The sequence below is a fragment of the Cyanistes caeruleus genome, chromosome 16, assembly GCF_971803275.1.
Source record: "Cyanistes caeruleus chromosome 16, bCyaCae1.hap1.1, whole genome shotgun sequence".
NCBI classification, from domain to species: Eukaryota; Metazoa; Chordata; class Aves; order Passeriformes; family Paridae; genus Cyanistes; species Cyanistes caeruleus.
The window spans coordinates 16,001,058-16,025,689 of record NC_141716.1 but is presented as its reverse complement, the minus strand read 5'-3'; the positions used below and the strand labels follow the sequence as shown (position 1 = coordinate 16,025,689).

The window sequence follows — 24,632 nt, the reverse complement described above, 5'->3', positions numbered from 1 at the left end:
TCAACAGAAAGACTAGGTTGGAAGATCCCAGATCATCGAGTCCAAGCCCTAACACCAAAATCTAGACATGCAGGGATGGTGACTCCACCACGTCCCAGGGCAAACCATTCCAATACTTTATCACCCTTTCTGTAAAACACTTTTTCCCAATATCCAACCTGTATAGAGAGACTGTGTCCTCTCGTTCTGTCAGTGTTGCCTGGAGAAACAGCCCAACCCCACGTGCCTACCAGCACCTTTCAGGGATTGTGGAGAGTGATAAGGTCTCCATTTACAGTAAAGCAGCTCCCTGCTGGCCTCACACCTCAGTTCCTGCAGGAGCAGACTGGGGTGCTGGGAGAGGCTTTGCTCCTCCCCTGTCACCACCACCCACCTCATCCCACCCTCCCTACAGCCACAGGCATCATCCTGTGCCTCTGTTTCCCCCAGCCTCACCCCACACATCCATCCCTGTCCCCACAGCCCCTGCAGGGTCACAGCCACACTGTCCCCAGTCCCCTGTACGCCTGCTCCCCCCTCCCTCGGCTGGGAGTGTTTGAAAGGATGTCAGACCAGGAGAGCACACTGCTCTCCTGCCCAGCAGGATGGGATTGAGCTCAGAAACATCACACTGGGAACATGAAGGGCAGTGTGAGCATTCCCTCTTCACCTCAGATGCCTCGGTCCCCAGCCTGTGAGAAGGTTTCACACCAGCCCAAGTGAGCTCTGTCACCTTGTCCTGCCAACCTGACCTCAGCTGTCCCACCCCACGCCTGTCCCACCCCAGGGATGTCCCACCCCAGGGCAGCACAGCACCAGGAAGCACCAGCCCCTCATCTCGAGTGCTGTGTCCAGTGAAGGGAACAGAACTGGGGAAGGCTGTGGGAGCACCAGGAGCAGCTGAGGGATCTGGGACAGGGGCTCAGCCTGGAGAAAAGAAGGCTCAGGGGGGACTTTGTGGGTCTGCACAAGTCCCTGCCAGGAGGGGACAGCCAGGGCGGGGTCAGGCTTTGCTCCCAGGGACAGGAGGAGAGGGAACAGCCTCAAGTTGCACCAGCAGAATTTTAGATTGGATATTTTGGAAAATTTCTTCACTGGAAGGGCTGTCAGGCATTGGAAGGGGCTGCCCAGGCAGATGGTGGAGTCCCCATCCTTAAAGGTGGACAAGAAATGACTGGAAGTGGCAGTCAGTGCTACAGTTCAGTTGATGAGGTGGTGATCAGTCACAGGTCAATAATCTTGGAGGTCTTTTCCAACCTGAATGATTCTGCAGTTCAGGAAAGGAAGAGGTGAGAGGTCTGAACCTGCTGGTGCAGGAAATCACCATGGACTGCCCAGGGGAGGCTGCTCCCAGGGAAACCGCTGGGACATGTCCACTCCTGTCCCTCTGGCACAGGTGACGGGTCCAGCCCAGAGCCTGCCTGAGCAGGGAGGGCAGGAAAGGCTCCTCTGGGCCGGCTGGACCGGTCCCTTCCTGGGGACAGGCTCTGCAGGGCTTTGCTGGTGACTTCAGACACCTCTGTCCAGACAGGTGGGTGCTGTCCTGCTCCAGGCCAGCCTGGCAAGCTTGGGCTGTGGAGCTGGTGTGCTCAGCTCCACTGAGCTGACCTGGAGTTCCTCAGGGATGCTGAGCCAGGGAAAAGGAGCCAAGGCCAGGCTGAGGCACCATGAGCAGCACTGAGGCAGACAGAGCAGACAGCGGCTCGTCATCGACACGGAGTGTGACAGCCAGGCTGGAGCTGCCAAGTGAAGAATTGGGTCAAGTAGGGAAAAATGGGAGAGCAAAGGCAGTAAGGGTGGGATGATCTCACAGGAACACGCTCACGTGAGGGCAGCGATCCCCTGTGACACCTCCACAAGCTCTGGGATCCAGCACCCGAAAGGAGCCCGTGGTGTGGGGCTGTCCCACCTCCCCTGCTCTCCTGCAGCCAGCCCAGCCTCAGCTGACACGTGTTGAATGTGTGTTTGGGCAATTATGGATTTACACCATGTCAGCAGTTGCCAGGAGCGCAGACATCTGCTCGCTCATCATGCCCGAGCCAGGCAGCACGGAGACATCTGACCCTGCTGAAGGCAGCACAGGGCTCCCCTGCACAGCTCCCCCGGCCTGCAGGGGATGGGCAGTGACCTCCTGCCCACGGTGCCAGCCCTCAGCCGGGGTTAATAGAGCAGCCTGAGCTTATTCTGCAAAACTACACCCTGGAAACTGAGATCAGCATCCCTGCGGCCCCAGAGGCTTTGTGCCACATGTCAAAAATGAATTATGAGGAAGTTATGGGGGGAAAAGAAGTCACCAAATTGACAGGGAGTCATCCCCCGAGGCAGGCTGGAGTCAGGCAGCGATGGCAGCTCACCACGACAGCTGCAAGTGCCGAGAGCAGCCGGGGCAGAGCCCGTCCCAAGGGACCAAACCCTCCTTCCAGCTTGCTCTGGCCCCAACCCTGCTGGCACCAGGAAAAACCAGGGAAGAGGAGCACGACCTCTGCTACATCCCAGGGGGATGGGGCTGAGGCGCCTCCTCCTCCTCTGAGCCTGGCAGGATGCAATGGCAGTGTCCTCCCTGCTCCCCCTCACACAGCAGGACACGGTCCTTTTGTCAGACATGGGAAATTCGGGGCCACTTTACACAAGGTTTCACTCCTACCCTTTTGAGTGACACCTCCCAGCTGAGTAAATAAGTCCAGGAATGAGTTGCTGTGTCTCCTCAGAAGCCAAAAAACACCTTCCACAACCTCATTAATGCTCAAATGAAGATGTCCCAGCTGGTGGGCAGGAGAGCCGTGAGTCAGCCCCTGCAAGCACCCAGAGCCTCTCCAGATGGAAGCAAAGCACCATGGAGCAGGGAGAGGGAAGAGCCAGCAGCCTCTGCAGCCTCCAGCCCCCCCTGGTTTCTCCCCCTGGAGCAGGGTGGGACCAGCAGCACCAGCACAGCCATCATGTGCCAGCACTGAGCCCTGCTGTCAAAGCACTGTTCTGCTCAGTGCCCTGGGGATTTTCCTGCTTTCCTTGGCACCCAGGGGCCCCTCACTCTCACTTCCAAAAGCCAAGCCCCAGTGATGCCCTCAGCCACGCCAGGGCCTCAGCTGCACCTGCCCAGCAGCTCCACAGTCCCACAGCCCATGAGGTGACCCAGGGGTGATGATGTTGTTCAAGAGCTCTCCAGCTCCAGCCAATTCCCTCACTCTCTCCCTGGGACACCCACTCAGCAGCACAAGCAGAAGTTTCTCTCTGTCACCAGTGGTGAAAAACCATCCTCTGCTCCCAGGCAGAGCCTCAGCTCTCTGAGAGCCATCCCTGCTGCTCACTCTGACTGGGGACAGCTGTCACACAGCACCCTCCTGCCAGCACAGCCACTCCAGCCTGCAGGCTCACAGGGACCCCAAACCTCAGCCCAGAGCACAGGATCCCAGGAGTGTGCCTCACCACTTGGGGTGCATCAAGGACAGATCCTCGTGGCAGGATCCACAGCAAACCAGGCATTCCCTGAGTCTGCACAGCACCAGCAGCCCAACCTCACTGCCTGATCCCTGTCCCCTGCTCCAGGGAACAGCTCAGGGGTCTGGAAGTCCACTGGGGCTTCCTGCACAGCCAAAGGCTGCCCAGCTTGTCCCCCTCCATCACTCCAGGCAGCCCCATAAAGCCAGGAATGTGCCTCTTCCAGGGAAACACAGACCTTTCAAAAGGCATGGCTTGCACAGTCAGCAGAGTGGGGAATGCACCAGGAGCAGAGAGAAAGGAAATTCATGATCTGATGGCCCAGCTGGGGCTTTCAGCTCTTCCAGCAAAGTCCAGCAAGGAGCACTGGCTGGGCAGGAGAAGGCTGGGGAGAAAGCAGGTGCTCAACACCCAGCACACGACATCCTCCAGTGCCATGGCATGTGATGAACCAGCCCTGGGGAGGCACTGAAGGGTAAAGCCACCCCCAGAACATCCTCCCCATCCTCCAGGCAGACAGGGAAGGCTTCTTCCCACCTGCAGGATGCCACCTAAGCCAAACACCCTCCCAGTGCCTTACCAGCACCCGGCCTTGGGAAGGGCACAAAGAAACAGGAGCCAAGGCCACAACATACCCAGGCAGGGCTGGGGTCACCCTGAGGGACACCCAGGCCTCCTGTGCCAGCCTGAGTGTCCCTGTCACAAAACAGCTGTCCCAGAGGGGAAAGCTGCTCCTGCAGCATTCTACAGCCAGCCCGTGACATGCCCAGCCCCCAGCCCAGCCAGAGGAATTCCTGCAGGGAATCTCAGAGTGCAGGAGCCTTTGGGCTCCCCTCTTTTGGCCCTGCTTCCCAGAGCCAGGAAGGGAAATAGTGCTGAGGTGGAACCTGAAGCCAAAGGGTGAACAGAGTTTCAAGACATCTTCCTTCTCCAGGGAAGGATTTGGGTGATGTTGGGCAGAGATCAGGATTTGGTGATGCCCAGGGACACCCTGGGATGCTCTCCTGCCCCAGGACAGGGTGGGGTGGGCAGCAGGAGCTCCCACCGAGGTGCCTGGGAGGATGTGGGAGTGCCAGAGCAGGCAGGCAGGGCTCAGGCAGGCAGGGATGCAGGCAGGGATGTACTGGGAATGGTACCTGGGAAGCTCCACCTCTGCCGGTTGCTTAGCGACCAGCATCCCGCAGGAGCCAGCGCGCCCGGCCGGCCCTGTCGCGGAGCCTGGCAGCAGAGGGGAACCCAGGAACCAGGCAGGAGTCACCCCTGCTGCCCACCAGCCTCCCCCTGCCCGCTGGGATGTGCTCCTGTGCACTCTGAGCTGCACCCCACAGCTCAGCCCCACCTCGGCCTGAAGGCCTCCAGCAAAGGGAGCAGCGCTTCCAGAGGAGACCCTCCCACCCCAGGGCCAGCTGCTGCCTCCAGAAACTGATAAATGCTGCTAGGGAATGGAAAGGACACATGGAACCTTCATCACATCTGAGCCCATCTCAAGAGCCAGTCCAGCTGACTGGGATCCCAGAATGGTTTGGGTTGGAAGGGACCTTGAAGACCACACATTTCCATCCCCTGCCATGGCAGGGACACCTTCCACCATCCCAGGCTGCTCCAATCCCTGTCCAGCCTGGCCTTGGGCACTGCCAGGGATCCAGGGGCAGCCACAGCTGCTCTGGGCACCTGTGCCAGGGCCTGCCCACCCTCACAGGGAACAATTCCTGCCCAATATCCCATCCATCCCTGCCCTCTGGCACTGGGAGCCATTCCCTGTGTCCTGTCCCTCCATCCCTTGTTCCAAGTCCCTCCCCAGCTCTCCTGGAGCCCCTTTAGGCCCTGGAAGAGGCTCTGAGGCCTCTCTGGAGACTTCTCTTCAGGTGAACACCCTCAGCCAACAGAGGCCAACATCCCTCCAAACACCTCAAAATTCATTTGCATGGAAGAAAATGCTACAAGTTCACAGGAGAAGAGCAGCAGATCTCTAAGTGAAAATGGCAGCAAATTGGCTGATCTTGCAAATGTCTTTTTGGGACCTGCCTGCAATTTACGCTGCTGTTCATCTCCCTCCTGAGGGAAGACAGATTACCTGGCTGGAAAGAGGAGCAGGAAACTGCTCTATTAACCATGGAAAATCACAGATGGAAAATAATTTGGGGGCTTCCTTAAACTATCCCCAGCAGTGGTCTTTCTAGCAGAGCTCTGACCTCTCACAGGTCAGAGGTAGAGAGTAAACCTTTCCTTTTGACTTCACACCCAAAAACGTGACTGATCACCAGTGCTGCAGGAAATCAATGCACTCACCAGCACCTGGGGGCTTCCATGAGCCTCCTGCCCTGGCACTGTCCCCTTGCACCCTGGCACTGTCCCCTTGCACCCTGGCACTGTCCCCTGGGCACTGCAGGAGGCCAAGAGTGCTGCAGTTGGTGGCTCCCCAAAACCCGCATCTCCCCTCACCCCCAGCCAGGGCATCCATCCATGCTGGCATATGGATGTGCTGGGGCACAGCATCCCACACTGGCTCACCCACCAGCAGCATCAAACACTGAGGATTTTCAGGGAAGTGGAGGAGAACATCTTAGGTGGGTTATTTTGGGGTTTTTTTTGAAGATATGGTACGGAGATATTTTTTGCAACAAAATGCCTGTTGCTATAAGAGTTTTAAACCAAAAGAAACATCCCCAAAATTCCATTCTTCCCTGAGCACAGTTCCCCAAGGCTCAGGGGGCTGGTCAGAGACCCCACTAGGTCCAGAGCAGCCCCCAGGAGCCCAAAACGCTGCTCTGCCAAGGCCTGCGAGCTGCAGCTGGCACCGGCTTCCAGACACCTCTCCAAGCACTGCCTCGATCCAGGCCTGACACCACAAACAATGCTTGGGATTTATTCCATTTGCTTTGTGTCACTCTCAAAGACAAAGCTGAGCACTCCTTTCTGAGCTGCTGCTTTGAGTCTGACTCAGCCGGAGCCTCCTGCCCACGCTGTGCCCTGCGAATCCCGGGGACCCCAGCCAGGAGTGGCAGCAGCTCTGGCACCTCCTGTGAGCCCTGTCATTGATCCCTGCCCCTCTCCTGCTCCCCAGACAGCAGCAGCAGCGCAGGGAGCTGAGTCATTTCAGCCCCAATCCCGACCTGTACAGCCCCATCCCAGGGGCAGCTCTGGGATCCGTGCACGGAGCCCCTGCAGAGCTGCTCCAGCCTCTGCTCCCCTTCCAGCTCCCTCCAAGGCCTCACTGCACACTGAGACCCCCCAGCCAGGGCCAGCCCCCTCCCAGGCACGGGGCAGACATTTTCTGGAAAGCAAATATTGCTGCTCTTCCCTCGCTCTCCCCCAGCCCTTCCATTTTACCTCCTGGACAAACCAGAGCACAGCAGTTGTTTTTCCTTGCTGTTTAATCTCTCCCCAGCTCCCAGAGGATGTTCACACAGCGCCTGCAGAAGCTCAGCTACCTTTGATGTGTCTCAAATTCTACCCCCAGGCAGGTGACAAGTATTCAGGGAACTTGGACAATTAAATGACAAGAGAAGGAAGGGCTGCAGGAAAAGCTTAAAAACATTATAATAAATAAATAAAAGGGAAACAAAAAGCAAACCTGAGCAAAGCCTCCCCACCACACCCAAGGGCAGAGCTCGAGGGGCACAGAGCCTGAGAGAACCTCCAGAGCCTCCTGTTCTGAGAGGAGGGTCCCAACACAGGCACCCTGAGCTCTACACTGGGAGCAGGGATCCCACTGTCACAGCCAGACTGGGAACAGGGATCCCACAGCCAGGATGGGAGCAGGGATCCCACAGCCAGACTGGGAACAGGGATCCCACAGCCACAGCCAGGATGGGAGCAGGGATCCCACTGTCACAGCCAGTCTGGCCCCACCACAGCAAACCCCACCACAGCAAGTGGTGTCCAGGAGGATCTGGACCATGCACCAGCCCTGGGCAGAGGCTGGCACAGCTCCTGCCCTTCCAGCTAAACTGGGAAAGCTTCAGGCAGGACCAAGAACACAAAACCGGAGGTGGCTCCAGCTCAGCCAGGTCCATCCCAGACTGAGCCCTCTGTCCCAGCCAGCCTGGGCTGGCACAACACTGTGTGCTTCTGCTCACCAGCCCCTGGTCACCCCTTGGGGACCTGAAGGTGGTCTGTGACCTGCCCCTTCTAGAGAGGAGAGGAGCCTGGACTTTCCAAGAGTTGGGGCTGCCCATCTTGGTCACCAGGGGAATGAGCTGAGTGGTGGCAAGGCCACCTGCCCCCCCAGACAGCATCACCGTGCTGGGGTGGCACAGGGGACATTCCTGGAGATGCCTCTGGAGCGTGGGCCCTGCTCCATGCCAGGAGCACCCACAGCCACCCGACTCTTCCCAGCCAGCCCTGACCTCGGGGCACCATCCAGGGCAGCCACTGAGGAGGGTGCTCACAGCACCAAGGCCTCTTGGTACACACAGCTCAGCACTGTCCCCTCCTCAGGGACTGTCACTGGGGCTGTCCCTGGTGGCAGCAAAGGGGTTACACAATCCTACCCGGCTGCAGCATCCACCACATCCCACGGCTCTGTCTCCCCGGCAACCCGGCTACCTTCTCACTTGCAGCTGAGCAGGCTTGTGCACAAAAGCCGAGCTGAATCCAGAGCAGGATTAGGGCAGCCCTCTCCTTCCCTCATCCTCCACAATTCATCCAGCCCCCGTTTGCCATCCCAAATCCACCGTGAAGCACAACCTCCTAGTGAGGGATGGGAAGGGCAGCGCTCCCGCCCAGCCCAGCTGACCCCACACCAGTGCCTGCATCACTGCTCAGATGGGCACCACTGGGATTTCGGCTGGAGGAAGGTGGGACCTGTGGAGCAGGTGGAATGACAACACACAGGAGCTGGACAGGTGACACCAGCGGCAATGAGACACAGCCTCCCACTGCATCCAGCAAGCACAGTGGCCTGAGGCTCTGAAAGCTTCTCCAGAGTGCAGAGCTCCCTCCAGTGCCCCACCAACCCTCCAGCATCCCACCAAGTGTGCTGCTTGCTGCACAGCAGGTCCCATCATAAAGGAAAGAACAGCAAGGGCTGTGTGGGAAAAGGGCTAGGAGAAGCCAGAGAGGTGGAAGATGATGCCCCAGAGCACACTTGCACCAGGGCAGGTGCTTCCCTGAACATGGTCCAGCCTCTGCTGTTCCCCTGGGAGAAAGTCCTGCAGATCCCCAGCCCACACTGGGCCTGCTCAGATGCTGCCCACAGGTCCACATCCCTTGGGCCCTGCTGTGCCAGAAAAGCTGTTGGAACACCAGTCCCAGGTGGCAAATCCTCCTGGGCAGGGATCTGAGAGCAGACAGCTCTTCCTCTCCACCCAGCCCCACAGGGATCCCCAGTGCAGCAAGGCAGGAGCCCAGCCCAGCCCTTCAAAGCCTTGGCCAGGAGGAGTAGGGAGGGGACATCAGGTGGGAACAGAGCTCTCCATCACCTGCCGAGGACTTGGGTGAGCATGGGGCCATCAGAGCAGCAAAGCTGCATCTCCCCAGGAGAGCCCCAGCTCCTGCTGCCTGAGCACACAGCCCTGCATGCCAAAGGAGGGGCAGGAGCCCAGCGTGGCTCTGGGCACCAGCTGGGCACAGGGATCAGACACGGGTGGGCACCTCAGCCTGCCCCAGGCACAGGGGCAGCCCAGCTCCCAAGGGCTGTAATGCACAAGAGGTTAAAGCTCAGCCAAGGCAAGCAGGGGTTTGGCCAGCAGCCAGCCTTCCCCAGGAGTTTGAGGGAGCTGGCAGCTCCCCCAGCCTTCAGGGCCCACATTGCCACATACCACAAACCTGTTTGCTCAGCCCAAGCAGCTGGGATGGCTCAAAGTAAGGCTCGTTGACCAAGGCATGTCTTGCAGCCAGGATGGGCCCCAAATCAAGAGGAAAGTGAGCAGCAGCCCCAGGGCAGGGCAGGGACAGGCAGGGCAGTGCCCTGGTACCTGCCAGTGGCACTGCCAGATCCCCCAGGCTGTGCCAGGGCTGTGCCAGCCCTGCTGGGGTCCTGCTGCAGTGAGGATTGCAAGGCAGGGAGCACAGAACATCCTCTTCCCCACAGCTACTCTGTAAAACAGCCCAACAGCTTTTCTAAGGCCAGAGGGGATCTGTGCATTGCCCTGGGCCAATTCCTCTTCCAGGGACCTAACCCTGCCCAGGGTGTTGAGGGGGCAACTCAGAGGTGCTCTGTGCTCACCTGAGCCTTGCAGGCATTAAAAACTCTCTGTGAGCAGAGCTACGGGACTGAACCCCCAGTGCCACACCCTGACAGCCCCGGGGCTCTGCCTGGGGGACAGAGGAGCCGTGGGCCTGCCCTCTTGACCCCCCTGTGCTCTCTGGGGTGGAGACTGACTGTCCAAAAGGTGCCACAGCCAAGTCAGCCCAGGCAGGGACCAGCACCACCAGCACCGCAGCCACCCCTGCCCTCCTGCTCCAGCCCTGACCCAGGGATGGCACCAGAGCCTGGGAATGCTCTGGGGCAGCAGGGGAGGGAGGGTGAACCAAAGGCTGTGATGCAGCAGCCAGTGCCCTGGGAGCCCAGTTCAGATGCCACAGCCCACTGTGGAGCACCAGCAAAGCACCTGGGCTGCTCTCCAGGGGCTGGCAGGGGTGCTGCAGCCCTTGTGAAACACCCCTCGGCAGGGAATGTTCTTCCCCTGCCAGGGAAGGCAGAGAGCTGCTCCCATCCTTCCTCCTGCCCCCAGAGGAAGGCAGAGACCACAGGCTCAGCTGCCTTGTGCTGGGATGGGGCAGCCAGGGGAGATCAGCTGTTCCCTGGGCAAGAACACAGGGCCAAACACCCTGGGAAGCAGTGGGCTGGAAGAAGAGAGGAGCTCAAGGAGGGGAACTGTACCCAGAGCAAGGGAAGCCCCCAGAAGGAGCCCAGTCCTGGCACAGGCTCAGCCCTGCCTTCTCCTATCTTCTCCTTCTGTCCAAAGGAAGCGCCGAACACTCTCCCCACCATCATCATCCTCTGCTCTGCATCCCCACAAGGGCCCTGTGAGGCTCTAAAGTGGTGACAAAGTGTCATTTTCCCCAAGGTAATGGTGACACCTTGTGCACTTCGAGGAGGATGGGGTAGTTCATTTGGAATGGACCTACAGTGACCATCAGGTGGATGACCATGTCCTTTGAGCAGGCTCCCACAGAGCCTGTCCCCACCCAACCCCAGCAGGCAGGAACCCTGCCCAGGAGGTGGGATACAGCTGTGAGGGAGCTGCTGGAATCCACAGACAGGAGAAGCTCATTGCCAGAACAATCCCTGTGCCACAACCCAAGTGTCAGCAGGGCTCCTGAAGCAGGGGGACACCTCCCTGGGCACACAGCAGCAGCTGGCCCAGGCAAGGATCTGCTTGCCCAGACCTGTGGGGGAGCTGGGACCTGCAGGGGACAGGCACAGGCTGGGGGAGCCCTCCTGGAGTGCAGAGACACAGAGCAGCTCTGAGAGACCCAGCACCACCAGACACAAGGAGGAATGGTGGGCCAGGGCCCCCAGCTGTGCCTGGGCAAGGGGCTGGCTGGGCACCAGGGGTCACCAGGGGGATGGCATGTGTCCTCCTGCTGCTCGTGCCACCCCAGCACAGGGGACCCCAAGAAGGATTTTCACCCCATCCAGCAGCAGAGCTTCCCTGGCATTGCCCAGGACAGAACACTTCCCGTGGGTACCCAGGAACAGAGCCCAGCACAGAGCCCAGGGCACCCTGACCCCACCCTCGGGGGACACAGAGGCCACGCAGGAGCACACAGGAAATCCAGCACTGACACTGGGCCTGCAGCTCTGCCTCAGCAACTCCAGACTGGTCACCCCCCTCCCAAACTGCTGAGCACACAGGCAGGGAAACAATCCTCACCATTCCCCTGGCTCTCCCTACAGAGCCAGGGCATGGGTGCAGTTGGCATCTTGAAAGTGCCTGGAGGAGGAGGGCTGGTGAGAAACTGCCCACAGAACATGGAGACCTGCCCTGCTGTGAGCCAGAGCCAGATCCCTGAGGAGCCCATCAGAGCAGCTCATCACAGCCCTCAGCAGGGACTCAGATCCCCTGCCCACAGACTCATGGAATATCCTGAGCAGGAAGGAACCCACAAGGAACATCCAATCCAACCCCTGGCCCTGCAGAAGACACCCCAACAATCCCACCTCGTTCCTAGGAGTGTTTTCCAAATGCTTCTGAAGCTCTGGCAGCCTTGGGGCTCTGACCATTCCCTGGGGAGCCTGGGCAGTGCTCAGCACCCTCTGGGTGTGGAACTTCTGGATGAAGAACCTGAATCCATTGCCTTGTGTGGGCAAGAGCCAAACCCCATGGGCAGCAGGGTCTGAGGCCTGTTGTGCACAATGCCACACACTTCTGTCACCTGGCAAAGAGCCAGGACAGCGGGGTGCAGCTATGGAGCTCCTCATCCCAATTTTCACATCAGGACATGCCACCTCAGCCCAGGGTGAGGGTCATGCTGCAGCTCTGCCTAGGCTCACCTCACTCTGCAGGTGAGGGAGCCAAAGCAGGAGCAGGACCTCATCCCCCCAGCCACCCTGAGCTCTCACCAGCTGCTGGAAGCAGCTCACATCTGGTTTCACATGGATGCAGCTGTGTTGTGCAGCAGGGCTCTGGAATGGAGCAGTCCAACCAGCTGGAGGGACCCTGATATCCCTGAAAAGGCCTGGAACACAAGCCCTTGACTCTTTCAAGCATCACAGCAATTGAATTCTGCAGCTCAGACCTCTGCCATGCTTTGCTCCCATCTGCCTGGCCATGCCAGCCTTCCTGGGATGCACCTCAGTCCAGCTGTGCCCAGCGACCTGAGCCCTGGCAGGGATCCACAGCCAGCAAAACACCCCAGCTGATTTGCAAACACATCCTTCCCCCAGACCCTCCACACAACACAGGCCACGGAAAGCCAGCGTGGGGAAGCTGAGTGTGCCACCCCAAACCCGCTCCATCGGCGCACAGGGACTGGGGCAGCTCCTGCAGGGGCCTTTCTGCTGGCAGAGGGGCTCCTGTCCCAGTCCCAGCTAAACCAGGAACCAATCCCAACACAAAGAAAGCCACAACAAGCCCAAGGCCAGCAGTTCAGTGTTTTGGTGGGAGCAGGCCAGATTCCCAGGGGTTCCTCTCCCTGCAGCACCTCTCTGTGCTGAGCAACCTTTTCTGTGCTGCAAAACCCACTCAACCTCATGTGGGATGTGGAAAGGAGAACAAAAGCTTTCAGGATAAACTCACGCTGCTTCCAGTGGCTGCTCTCAGCGCTCGGCTTGGGCACGATTTACAACCTGCAAAGAAGAAATCAGATTTGGTTAAAAAGAAGGGAAAAGTCCTTCCCAGAGATGATGGCAAGCACTCGGAAGGATAGCTACAGCTGTCACCAGAGGGGGCCTGCCTGGCTCCAGTGCTGTGTTTGAATTCCATACAAATCTCCCTGCTGGAAATTGGAGCTGTGGATTGCTTTAGACGTCGTTTTGCTCTCCTGATGTGCAGCCAGCCCTGCTCCTTCCTGGAGAACAGCAAATATTTACTACAGCAGTGCCACGGAGCCCACACACCTCTGAGTGCCACAGGATCCCCTGGGCACGGCCCAAGGTCTCCTCTCAGGCCATCTGTGCCCCCTCCTTTGTCAGCCATGCCGTGGATGGAGGCCAGCAGCTGCTTGCAGGGCTTTGGCTGCGGGACCCCCAAGCCAGCCCCGCTGCCCCGGCCATGGCAGCTCCAGCACGGCAGGAGGAAACCAGCAGTGAGCAGGGACACCCCCAGCCTGCAACAGCGTGTTCAGAGCCTCTTCTTACGTGACAACTGCACCTCATGAGGGAGAAGAATCTGCCCATTGGCACCACAGCATCACAGGGGAGGAAGCTCGGTCTGGCACAGCAGGGATACCTCCCACTTTTCCAAGGGTTAATTTTCAAACATCCTTGGACAGGTAAGGCCCAGCCTCCCCCGAGGCAGAAGCAAAGCAGGCCTATGCAAAGCTCTCACCTCTCCCATGGAATCAGCAAAATCCTTTCAGTCTCCACAAGCAAACATCAGCTGTGTGCAGCCCACAGCCTGCCCTGAGCAACCCCGACCCACAGCAGCTTTCCCAGGAGACACAAAAGCTGCTCTGCTTTTCTTCTGGAGCCAGCCAGAAAACCTGACACAATAAAGCACCTCCATGGAAAGAATCCCACCTTTCAGCAGGAGATCTGCAGGAGAGCTAAGGTGAAGAGGAGGGGGTTGCAGCTGCCACCTGCATGGCCCTTTCCTGTGTCTGTCACCCTGGGGATGTCACCATGTGCTGCTCCTGGGTGCACTCCCATACACCCCTGCCCAGCAGGCACAGGTTCCTTCCCAGCCATGTGGTTTAACTGGCTCAGCTGTCCTGGGGGGTGGGGAACAGGGCTGGGTGGCCACCCAGGGCAGTCCTGTGCCCAGCCCCAGTGCTGGTGGCACCCACAGCTACCACAGGGCCACTGTCACAGGGCACTGGAGCTGGATGTGTGTGACTGTCCACAGGCTCAGGGGTGTGTGGGGGCTGCTGTCCCATGCCAGTACACACACCACTCCATCCCAGACAAACCTCCCTGTCCTTTGCCTGCCTCCTCTGCTCACAGAGATGCCCCTGCTCAGAGGCTCAGGAGTCAGAGCAGACCAAGGGACCTGTGAGGAGGGTTCTGTCTCTCCAGCAGGACACATGGGTGTCCCAACAGGCTGAGCTGATCCATGGGCTGGACTCCAGCAGCAGACACAGGTCACACAGGGGGTCTGTGGAATTCTCTCCCCCTTTGGCGCAGTTTCTGTGGCCCTGCTCATTCTCTGTTGAGCCCAGTGATTTCTGTGGGTACTCTGAGCTGCTTCCAGGTTTGTGTGCTCGGATTTCTCTCATCCCAGCTCAGGAGGGGTTGATAGATGCCCGGCAGAGATGGGCAGACAGGTCAAGAGCAGGCAGCTTTCCACAGACCCCGAAGGAGGAGAATGGCAGCAGTGGCCCCAGCAGCCGAGGCTCCCAGGGCTGCACCCTGTTCCTGCTGTGGGGGAGGATGGAGGTGCAGCCACCACAGGCAGGGCAGTGGCACTGGGCACTCCCTGATCTGCCTGTGCTGACACTGCCAAACAAAGGTCCTGCACTCCCCATGAGCCTCAGACCACCCCCTGCCCTGTGGCCACTGGGCACAGGACTGTGCCCTGCATCAGTCAGGATCAGATCAGGGAGGTGTTCTGAGAACACCGGCAGTGGGAGCGAGGCCTCCTCCAACCCTGCTCCCTTCTGAACACAAACAGCAGCTCCCCAGAGCAGCAGCCCACCCCAGACTGTGCCCTGAGCTCCTGCCATGGAGCTCTGGCTGGTGTGGACAGCATCTCACCCCCAGACACTGCCCCAGGCTCACAAACATCCCACAGTGACCCACATTGTAACCACCTCATTGTCACTGCAGCCAGCCAGCCTGGCCCTGACAGCTGCCTGGGGGGCACTGGGACGTGCTGGCACACGGATGAAGGCACCTCTGGTGGGGCTTAGGAAGGAGCCAAGCTCTGCTCCAGCTCACTCAGATTTAACCCAGCACCTTGCAAACCTGCTGATGGGTCTGACCGAGGGACAAGGACTCGCTGTGTCCCCTCCAGCAGAGCAGGAGCACACACGGGGCAGGGAGTGCAGCTGGAGAGGAGCCCAGGAGACACAGAGGAGTCCATGGGCCACACCACCATGGCCACGGGGTGGGACTGAGCTCCAAAGCTCTGTCAGGAGTGTGGAGGTGGCCAGGAGGGCTGAGAGTGACCCTGTCCCCAAAACACAGCATGGGCAGCTGCACCTTCTCTACATCCTGTGGCCCTTCCCTTGGTCTCCCCAAGTCAGCTGCATTTCTTACAGACAGATCTTACAGCAGACCAAGGTGATGAGCAGTTTACTCCTCCCATAGAGCCCCAGAATGGTTTGGGTTGGAAGAGACCTCAAAGCCCATCTCGTTCCACCCCCTGCCATGGGCAGGGACACCTTCCACTAGAACAGGATGCTCCAAGTCCCATCTGGGCTGGCCTTGGACACTTCCAGAGGTGTTACTCTCCCATGGCCATCATGCCCTACCAGCAGGGAGCATTTCTTGGTTCCCTGAAGAACAGCCCCAGGGAATTTGCAGAGGTAACAGCGTTACCACACAGGGATGTGCAGATCCAAGCCAAATCTGCCCTCACAGGAGGCTTCTCTTGCTCTGGCCAGTTCACTCCACAGGACCTTCAACTATCAGGACTTGAGTAAATCTCCTAAAGGGAAACACTGCTGAGAATTCAGGCTGAATTTTCCCCTGCCAAAGTTCACCATCACCATGCAACATTAGTCTGTATCCTTGTCAAAAATGGCACCCCCCCACAGTGAGCAGCAGCCCCAGCTGTCCAACCACCCCTTTCCACCTCCCTGAGCACCCCTGAGCCCAGAGCTCTGTCAGGTGTCATGACACCCTGCACTCCGTGGGGCTCCTGCCAGCACAGACACTCCGGATCCAGAGGGCACCTGAGGAAACCCAGCTGCTTCCCTCAAGCACACCGCACTGCTTCCCACGGGATCTTGGAGAGAAAAGCCTGCAGGACCCCCAAGGCCCTTCATGTGTGGCCGCCTGGGGATGGAGAGGTGCCGGGGGAGGATGCGAGGGGCTGCTCCATCCCCTGCCCCCAGCCAGGACAGCTCGCTGCTGGCACTCACCCCAGGCAGCTCGATGAGCTGATTACAAAGGGGAATGTGTCATTTCAAACACACAATCAGATTTCCCAGCCCTTCTGCCCATAACAAAATGTCTCGTGAAATGGCTCATTCTGTTCTCCCATAGGAACGTGTTTCCCTTCAAAAGCCTGATACGAGGAGAGGAGGGGAAAAAAAAAAAAAAAAAAAGGAAAAGGCAAACCTAAAAATATCATCCAAAAGATACCATGACAGCAACAGATTCACAGGAAAATGAGGTGGGAAGCGGGCTGTGAATGTGTTAAGATCCTGTTTAATCTCTCCCCAGCCATCTAAAAAACGCACCGAAGGCAGAAACGATACCTCAACATTTCCTTTGTGCGAGAGCTGACTCCACCCTGTGTTTTCCTCTCCATCTGATGCTCGGGGAAGGATACCAGCAGACATCTCTGCTGCTGCCAGGCAGCGAGGGGCCCCGGCAGTGGGTTAGTAGGAGCAGAGGGAGGAAGGAGCCGGTGGGAGGAACCTGGCAGCAGGGCTGGGCTGTGAATCCTCATTCAGCATCCCCTCAGACGCAGGATGCGCTTTACACTGGCGCAGCACCTGCTCCTGCTTCCCACCCAAGCTCCTGGCCAAGGACCCCAGCAGGGCTCGGGGACAGCAGGAGCCAGCCTGGTGGTCCCAGGGTCCAGCTACAGCCGGTGGGGAGCAGGCTGGGCACTGAAAGGGGGATGGTGCAGATCCCGACACTGCACCGCCACAAAGAGTGCCCGACTGAAAATGCTGACCTGCTGGCAGCCACAGATCTGCAGCTTCAGCCTCATTTGTCTCGTGTTCTGAGCACAATAGGGTCAGGCCAGCGTGGCCCTGGCGCTGTGATTCTGCCAGCCCGGGGTGCTGAGCAGCTCCTGCCTGGGACAGACCCGACCTGGGGCACGGCTGAGCCCCCAGGGAGCCAGGAGTGCCCTGCCGAGGGCAGGACACACACCAGCAGCAGGAGACGGAAAGAAAATCTCTTCCAGAGATTTACCATCCAGATTTTAAGGCTCTGTGTGCTGCTCCCATTCCTGGGGATGGTGCATGAGTGGGCTCGGGGATGTGCACACAGCAGTCAGGACACTGACAACTCTGAGCTGCATCCAGAGCCCCCTCAGCTGTGAACTGGGACAAGAAGACACAAGAATTTGCACCAAATCACCTATCCAGGGCTCTGGGCTGTCTGTCCCAATCCACACAGTCCCACCACTCCCTGCCCAGTGCAAGGAGAGCAAACCTTGACTCCTGTCCCAGTGATACCAAACTTCAGCCCAACAGCTCTTAGGATTGGATATTAGGGAGAGATCCTTCCCTGTGAGGGTGCTGAGGCTCTGGCACAGGGTGTCCAGAGAAGCTGTGGCTGCCCCTGGATCCCTGGAAGTGTCCAAGGGCAGGCTGGACAGCACTTGGGACAACCTGGGATAGTGGAAGGTGTCCCTGCCCATGGCACTTCCAACTCAAACCCATGATTCTACGGCTCCACACATCCCCAGGCAGTTCATCCCCTTGGAGCAAGGCAGGGCAGGGGGAGCAGCTGCTCCAAGGGACATCCATGGGGCCTGGGCCCAGCACCCTGCTTTGCACCAGGGACACGCTGTGTGGACAGGAGAGCTGCAGCAGGAAGCAGCCACTGCTTCCACACTGGCAAACACAGCTGCCCAGATTTCCCCTTCTTCACTTGAAGACACACGTAGCTCCTGGACAGCCCACAAGCTTTCTCTCAAGGGCTGGAAGGAGAGGAAGGCTGGATCTGCAGCCACAGGGAAGCCTTGCAACATGTCCTCAGCAGACAGTCTCCTCCCACCACGCTTTCCACCTCCTGTAGTCCAGACAAGAGGATGATGAAGGACCAGACCAGGAAGCCTGGCCAGCAGCAGTGATGCTCAGCTTTACAGCCCTGAATGGCACAGGGTAGGAGCTGGAAGGGGTTCCCAAGGGAGGCTGACCTTCAGCTCACACAGACACAGCTCATTCCAGGCTCAACAGACAGCACAAGCTCACAATGCCTTTGTGGCCAGGCTCAAACCCCACAGCCCCCTGCAGCAGGGTCAGGGCCAGCCCCACTGCTCAGCACCACAGTCCTGCACAGGCTGTGACAAACCCAAACCTGCTGACTCAGAGCCACCGACTGCTCTAATGAGAACAATGAGCCTCGCAGCCATCGCTGTCACAGCCCCAGCGCCAGCACATTTTTAGGCGCCGTTTGAGAGTCAGGTATTTGTGGCTGCACAAGTTTCCCTGCGCAGGAGCTCCCAGCACCCAGGGACTGCCACTGTTTTGTGTTGCTCCTTTGGCAGAGGGAACTTCAGGCTCAGCTCAGACCTCCAAGTGACAGGCACCACATGAAAGTCTACTACACCCAGGCCTCGCAGCCGCCCACGCCGCTCTGCGCGGAGCCGAGCCCGCACTGAGCCCACTGCCTCGCACACACGCGCTCCCCATCGGCCCAAGGCAGCAGGGAAATAGCCCAAGTGCACAGCCAAAGAGAATTAAGGCAAAGGACACTCCAGTGATGCCTGCGAGTCTGAGCAGGAAGCTTGGAGCAAGGCTGGGATGAGCCAAGCCCACCCCCTGCCCTTTAACCGACAGGTCATTCGCAGCAGCTTCCTAATTTAGAAACCCTAATTAGTTATGGGAAAGATTTCTTCTGTTAGGGACAGAATTAGTCAGGCACCTGACTGGTCTGTGTGTGTCTGGAAGCCTCCTGTAGGAAAGCAGAAGTCCCCAGCAGTGCTGGAGCGAGGGGAAGGCAGGCAGGGCGCCCAGAGTGACGCCAGAATCCCCCGCGGGACGAGGGCTCGGTGCTGCCAGCAGAAAGCCTTAACGTAATTCCGTAAATCAGGGAGGGATCCAGCTCCTCACCAGGACCAAGGTCATCACCCAGAGCTTAACAGGGAGCTCAGCTGCCTGGGGGGTAGAAGAATACTTTCCCCATTCTATGCTGCAGTGACTTCAGCGGAGCTAGCCATCCCTTCTGGCCACAAAGACATCACGTGCCAGGAGACACCCTGGAAGGTTGTGGGGATGGTGGCAACCATGGCAGCAGCCCAGGGAAGGGGGCCCAGCACACTCTGTGTCCCCACTGCACAGGGAAGGCACCAAAACCTTCCCCTTCTGCCCTGAATGCTTTGGCTCAGAAATCCCATACTGGACTTCAAAAACCTTTTCTAGAGGCTTCCTCCTGACCAAAACATTGCCCCTAAGAGTTCTGGAGAACGCTCACACCTCAAAAATTAATAAAAATCAAAAACTTTAGGCAACTCTAGACAACATCCAGAAGCAGCCAAACCAGCAGGGGAAGAACCCATCCCCTGCCAAAGGCAGCCAGGCACAGGCTCTGCACCCCACAGCCCTGCCCTGGCGGGGCTCTGCTGGGAACATTGAGGAAAATGATGCCCATGGCACAGGGATGGTGGGAACAGGGGAAGAGATGGGAATCCTCTCTTCCAGAGGGGCTCACAGCCCACAGGAGACAGCTGCACCCTGCTCCTTGATTCCAAACCCAGAGGCCATCCCTGGGTAAGGAGGGAAGCTCTGGACCTGCCACAGCTTCGAAAACATGCCCTGCATCCCTGCACACAGCAGAGACAGGTTCTCATGGAGAGCACGGCTCCGAGCACCCCAGGGAGCCCCACGGACAGGCTCCGTGCCTGCCAAGCCAGACTCTAAACCAACATCATTAGAAAGTCATTCATTCCCTTCTTCCAAGGACCATCACCCAAAGCCAGGCAGCCTTCCCTCAGTTCCAAACTCGGCTGATGGCAGCAAGGACACGCAGCTGAAGGCCAACAGAGCCACTCTCCAGCCGTGGTCCAAGGGGCCTGACACAGCCATGTGAGGCATGAGAAAGCTGGAGGGAAAGTGGCAGCGGAGTGCAGGAGGGAGACGGATGCATGGGCTGGTCTCTCCGGGGATGCTGGAGAAGCCACACCTCATCCACAGCAATGGAGAAGGGGCTGATCAGGAGTCACCTCACACCATCCACAGCCGAATGAAGCACAGCTTTGCCATCGCCTGCAGCACACCGAGACTGCCCAGCCAGCACACCCAGACCATTGTTTGCCCACAGGAGAGTCCCCACCGAGACAGGCTGAGGGCCGGGCACGCCGGAGTGAACAATACCCCGGGAAAGAGCCAGAGAAAAGTGATGGGAAATACAGAAACCACTGATGGGGAAAGGGCCACGCAGGTCCTCTAGTACAATCTCCCGGGTAACCAGCCTGTGGAGAAAATGCTGAGCTCAAGGATACCTCCAGAGCCCACCTCCTGCCATATGACGGTACTCCAAAAATAACCACAGAAATATGCGAGGACCCATTCCAAGTTGTTCCTGGCTCTCTCCACATTCTCCCTCTAATGTAAATCGTCTCCCTCAAATCACAGCCCGGCAGTTCAATGCGCTGCCGCAGCTCGGGGCTCCGGATCCCCAGGGCTGCGGGTCCCCAGGGCTGCGGATGCCGGGGGTCGCCTCATCCCTCCCGCAGGACGCGGCTGCCGCCTCCCCGCGCTCGGCTGCGCTCCCCGGAGCCCCGCGGGGACCCGGCCCGTACCCCGCCCGCAGCATCCCGGCAGGACGCGGAGCGGGATGCACCGCTGCCGGCGAGGGAAGGCCCGGCTCGGGGCAGCTCTCCCGGCTTCCCCGGGGCTGCAGCCCTGCCCGCCTCTCCCTCGCAGGCGCCTCGCAGCACCTGGGGCCGCCCGGCCGCGCTCCACCGCACCTCCCCGGCCGGCCCGGCCGCTCACCTCGGCTCTGCCCGCTCGGCCGTGCCCGGCTCCGTTCCGCCGCCGCGTGCGGGGCGCGGCCGCCGCCGCTGCCCGCCGGTGTGTCCGCTCCGTGCCCCGCCCGTGCCCGCTGTGCCCCGCTGTGCCCCGCCGAGCGGCGGGCGCGGCGCAGCGCGGGGCGGGCCGGGCTCGGTGCGGCGCTGCGGAGGGGCGGGACCGCACCGCCCTCACGGCCCCGCACCGCCCCGCACCGCCCTCACGGCCCCGCCCGCACGGCCCGCACCGCCCGCACCGACCGCACCGCCCTCACGGCTCCGCCCGCACGGCCCGCACCGCCCTCACGGCCCCGCACCGCCCCGCACCGCCCTCACGGCCCCGCCCGCACGGCCCGCACCGCCCTCACGGCCCCGCACCGCCCTCACGGCCCCGCCCGCACGGCCCGCACCGCCCTCACGGCCCGCACCGCCCTCACGGCCCCGCACCTCCCGCACCGCCCCGCACCGCCCCGCACCGGACCCGCACCGCCCTCACGGCCCCGCACCGCCCTCACGGCCCCGCACCGCCCCGCCCGCCCCGCCCCGCACGGCCCCCGCACCGCTCCCGCCCCGCACCGCCTCCGCCGCGGGAGCCGCCCCCGGGCCTTACCGGGGCTCCCTTCGTCCCCGGGGCACCGAGGGCCCCCGCGGGTGTCCCCTCTCCCCTCCCACGTCGCGCCTGACGCCCCCCGGCCCAGGCGGGGTCCCGCGGAGGCACCCGGTACTTTCAGTACTCTCACCCCGCTGAGCCTCCTCTGTCACCCCATGCAGGACGTGCGGCGGGACCCGCAGCTCCCGGGGATGCCGGGCTGCCCACCCGTGAGCCGGGCCCGGGAGATCTCCACATCAGCAGCTGAGCAGACTTGTGCATTTTGCGGGTGCCAGGGCAAGCAGCCCCCTCAAGAGATGTAGATGGAAAGGGGAAGTTATTGTTCTTCAAGGTGTGCGTGCAGCCACAGCACGGACGAAGGGAATGCATGGGCACATGTGGGTGCACAGCAGGGATGCATTGGATGATCAGAAATGCACTGGATGAACAGGGATGCAGTGGATGCACAGCAGGGATGCAGTGGATGCTCAGGGATGCAGTGGATGCTCAGCAGGGATGCAGTGGCCACTCTGCTCTCAGTATAACCCCTGAGTATGGGCTTGGCTCTCACAGATGGGCACAGAGAGGCTGCACACTCAGCCCTCTCTGTCCCCCTGTCTGGCAGACACTGAGCAGTGAAGGCTGGAGGGAGGTGCCAGCCCAGCACCAGGTCTGGTTTCCCCATTCCCAGAGCCTGTGGTGGCTCCCAGCTCAGTTCCCAGTGCCCTCTGCTCAAGTACATCGTGCAGGGCTCCCAACATCGCCTCGTGCCCTGACTGCCCTGCAGTGCCTGCCTTTGCTCCCTTACTTGGTGGCAGAGCTGCCCTCGGTGACTCCTGGTGTGAGGGACAGAAAAAGCCTCCATGGTGTGAGGAAGGCTGGGGGACCCTTCCCAGCAGAACAGCTCCAAGCTGGCTGCCTCTGCTTGTGCCCTGCAGCCAGGCAGTCACAACGTGTCAGCACACGGTCACCTGTCTGGCAGTGGGGGGTGCCAGGGCTCTGTGCCAGCTGCCTCTGGGTGCTGCTCCTCAGCCTCCTCCCCAGTGCCCCAGGAAAACCTGTGCTTCCCAGTGCTCCAGGGAAACCTGTGCTTCCCAGTGCCCCAGGGAAACCTGTGCTTCCCAGTGCTCCAGGGAAACCTGTGCTTCCCAGTGCCCCAGGGAAACCTGTGCTTCCCAGTGCCCCAGGGAAACCTGTACTTCCCAGTGCTCCAGGGAGCCGGACCCCTCAGCACCACGGCTGGGCTTTGTTTCAATGCTTTAGAAAGTGCCTCCTTTATTAGCCACACTGAGGCTTTTTCCCTGACAAACCACATACCAGCAGAGAGTACCAGGAACAAAATGAGGCTGCATGGTCCAGTGGTTCGAGCCAAGGCAGCGATGCCAGCAGGATTGTGGGCTCTAATCCCCTGCTGAGCTGTTGACTCACTGTACAAACTCAGGCAGGTCCTGCCGCTTTGTGCCGAGGAGAAGCCCAGCTGGAAAGTTGGGTAAATAGCAGGAACCTCTTGGAAAAAGAAACACCCCACTGCATGGGAGCAAACTTGAGGAGGGCATTCATTTACAAATAAATATTCCAGCTGGCTGCTGAGATCCCCTGTGCAGGCACAGCTTTCCCTTCCAACCTTCCACTGCTGCACAGCCTTAATGGGCAGTGCTGGAGAGGAGCTTTGCTTGGTGCTGGGGTGGCTGCCCTGCAAGGGACAGCATTTGCTGCATGGGACACGACTGGTGTGAATTTGTAGGGAATTTATACAGGAGAAAATCTGCACTGTGTTGTCGATAAAAATAATTGCAGTTGTGTGCAAGCTGCTGTGACTGCCTGCATTCATCTTCCAGGCCTTCAAAGGGAAAACAGTGATGGCTGCTCAGGGGGCTCTGTCACACTCCAAAGGAAAATCTGGGAAATGTAAATGTTGATTCACCCTTTTAAGTGAATTTGGGTCAGGTAAGTCAGTGGGTGACTGCATTGGCAGCATTCTGAGCACAGATATCTTTAATGTCACTGCCCCCTTGGGATGTAACATTCCCTTTGGGAAGCCAAGGAGCTGGAAGAAGAATGTATAGAACAGATTTCCCCAGTGAATCCTTCCTTCACTCTGCTTCTCACATTGGTGCAAACAACCCAGCCTGCCTTCCCCTGACACCCAAGCTAAAGCATGAAGCTCTCCACCAGTCCTGAAGGCATGGAAAATGCACCTCTGCCTGCTGAGGGAAAGAGCTTTCCTGGCAAAATAATCCCCTGTGAGCTCTTGGTGACCCCAGCTGTGCTGGACACTCCTGGCTATCCAGTAACTGATAAATGAGCTTTCCTGCATCCCAACTCCTGCTGCAGTAATGGAAATACCACACATGGCAGATGGGCTGGGCAGGGAGGGGACAGCAAAACTTCTCTTTTCCCCCAGTAAACACTAAGGAAGTGTAAATTTTACAAGGTCTCCAGGAACTTAACTGAAAATTAAAAGATATTTCAAGAAATTTAAAGACATTTAAAGGAGCTGCCATTTGTTCGGGTATTGTTTTCAGATGAATTTAACACATTTCCAGAAAACACAGCTGTTTTAAACCCCAAATGCAACCACCACTCAGCTGGTGGGGCTGCCCTTCTGCCTGTCCACTGTCCAGTGTCCAGCCCAGTTTTCCACAGGTGCACAAGGGAAACCTTGGAGCCTCCTGCAATGTCAGTGTGAGCAGAGGGACCTGTGAGCCCTGGGAGCTCCATGGAAAAATCTCCCTCTTTGGAGAGTGAGGTAATTTTTGCAACCCAAGTGAGGATGTCCTGACCAGATTCCCATTGTCCAGCAGAATCAACCTGAAACAACACAAAAAGCACAAATAAATGAGGACTGGTATAAATTGCAAAGGGCTGGCAGATGTTTCACGGTTCATTTGGGCATCAAGCTTTTGCCAGATTTTTAGCAGCCCAGGGAGACATCCTGCATCAAAAGGGGAGTGGGCAGAGGTGAGGGGGGATTCTGCCCCTCTGCCCACTCAGGTGTGACCTCACCTGCAGAGCTGCTTCCAGCTCTGGGGACCCAACAGAAGAGGGATTTGGAGCTGCTGGAGTGAGTCCAGAGGAGGCCACAGAGATGCTCCAAGGACTGGAGCCCCTCAGCTCTGGGACAGGCTGGGAGAGCTGAGCGTGTTCACCTGGGGAAGAGAAGAGCTTGGAGCTCTTTCCAGTGTTTTAGGCTTATAAAAATGAGGGAGAGCAGCTTTTTACATAGG

General features: G+C 59.1%; 1 protein-coding gene across 14 annotated transcripts in view; it reads right to left on the bottom strand.

Moving 5' to 3' along the window:
- EPB41L1 (erythrocyte membrane protein band 4.1 like 1) overlaps positions 1-21,570 on the bottom strand; it is a 61,578-nt gene extending 40,008 nt beyond the window's left edge. For 11 of the 14 annotated variants that reach the window (XM_086853593.1, XM_086853597.1, XM_086853599.1 and 8 more), the window contains exons 1-2: positions 20,803-20,892; positions 12,603-12,652 (exon numbers count right to left, since the gene is read on the bottom strand). The gene's annotated coding sequence lies outside the window, so the exon portion shown is untranslated. Of the gene's footprint in view, positions 1-12,602; positions 12,653-20,802; positions 20,957-21,426 lie in introns of those variants that run through there. The other 3 variants (XM_086853607.1, XM_086853612.1, XM_086853606.1) reach the window with 2 other exon arrangements.
- Between the last annotated feature and the right edge of the window lie 3,062 nt (positions 21,571-24,632).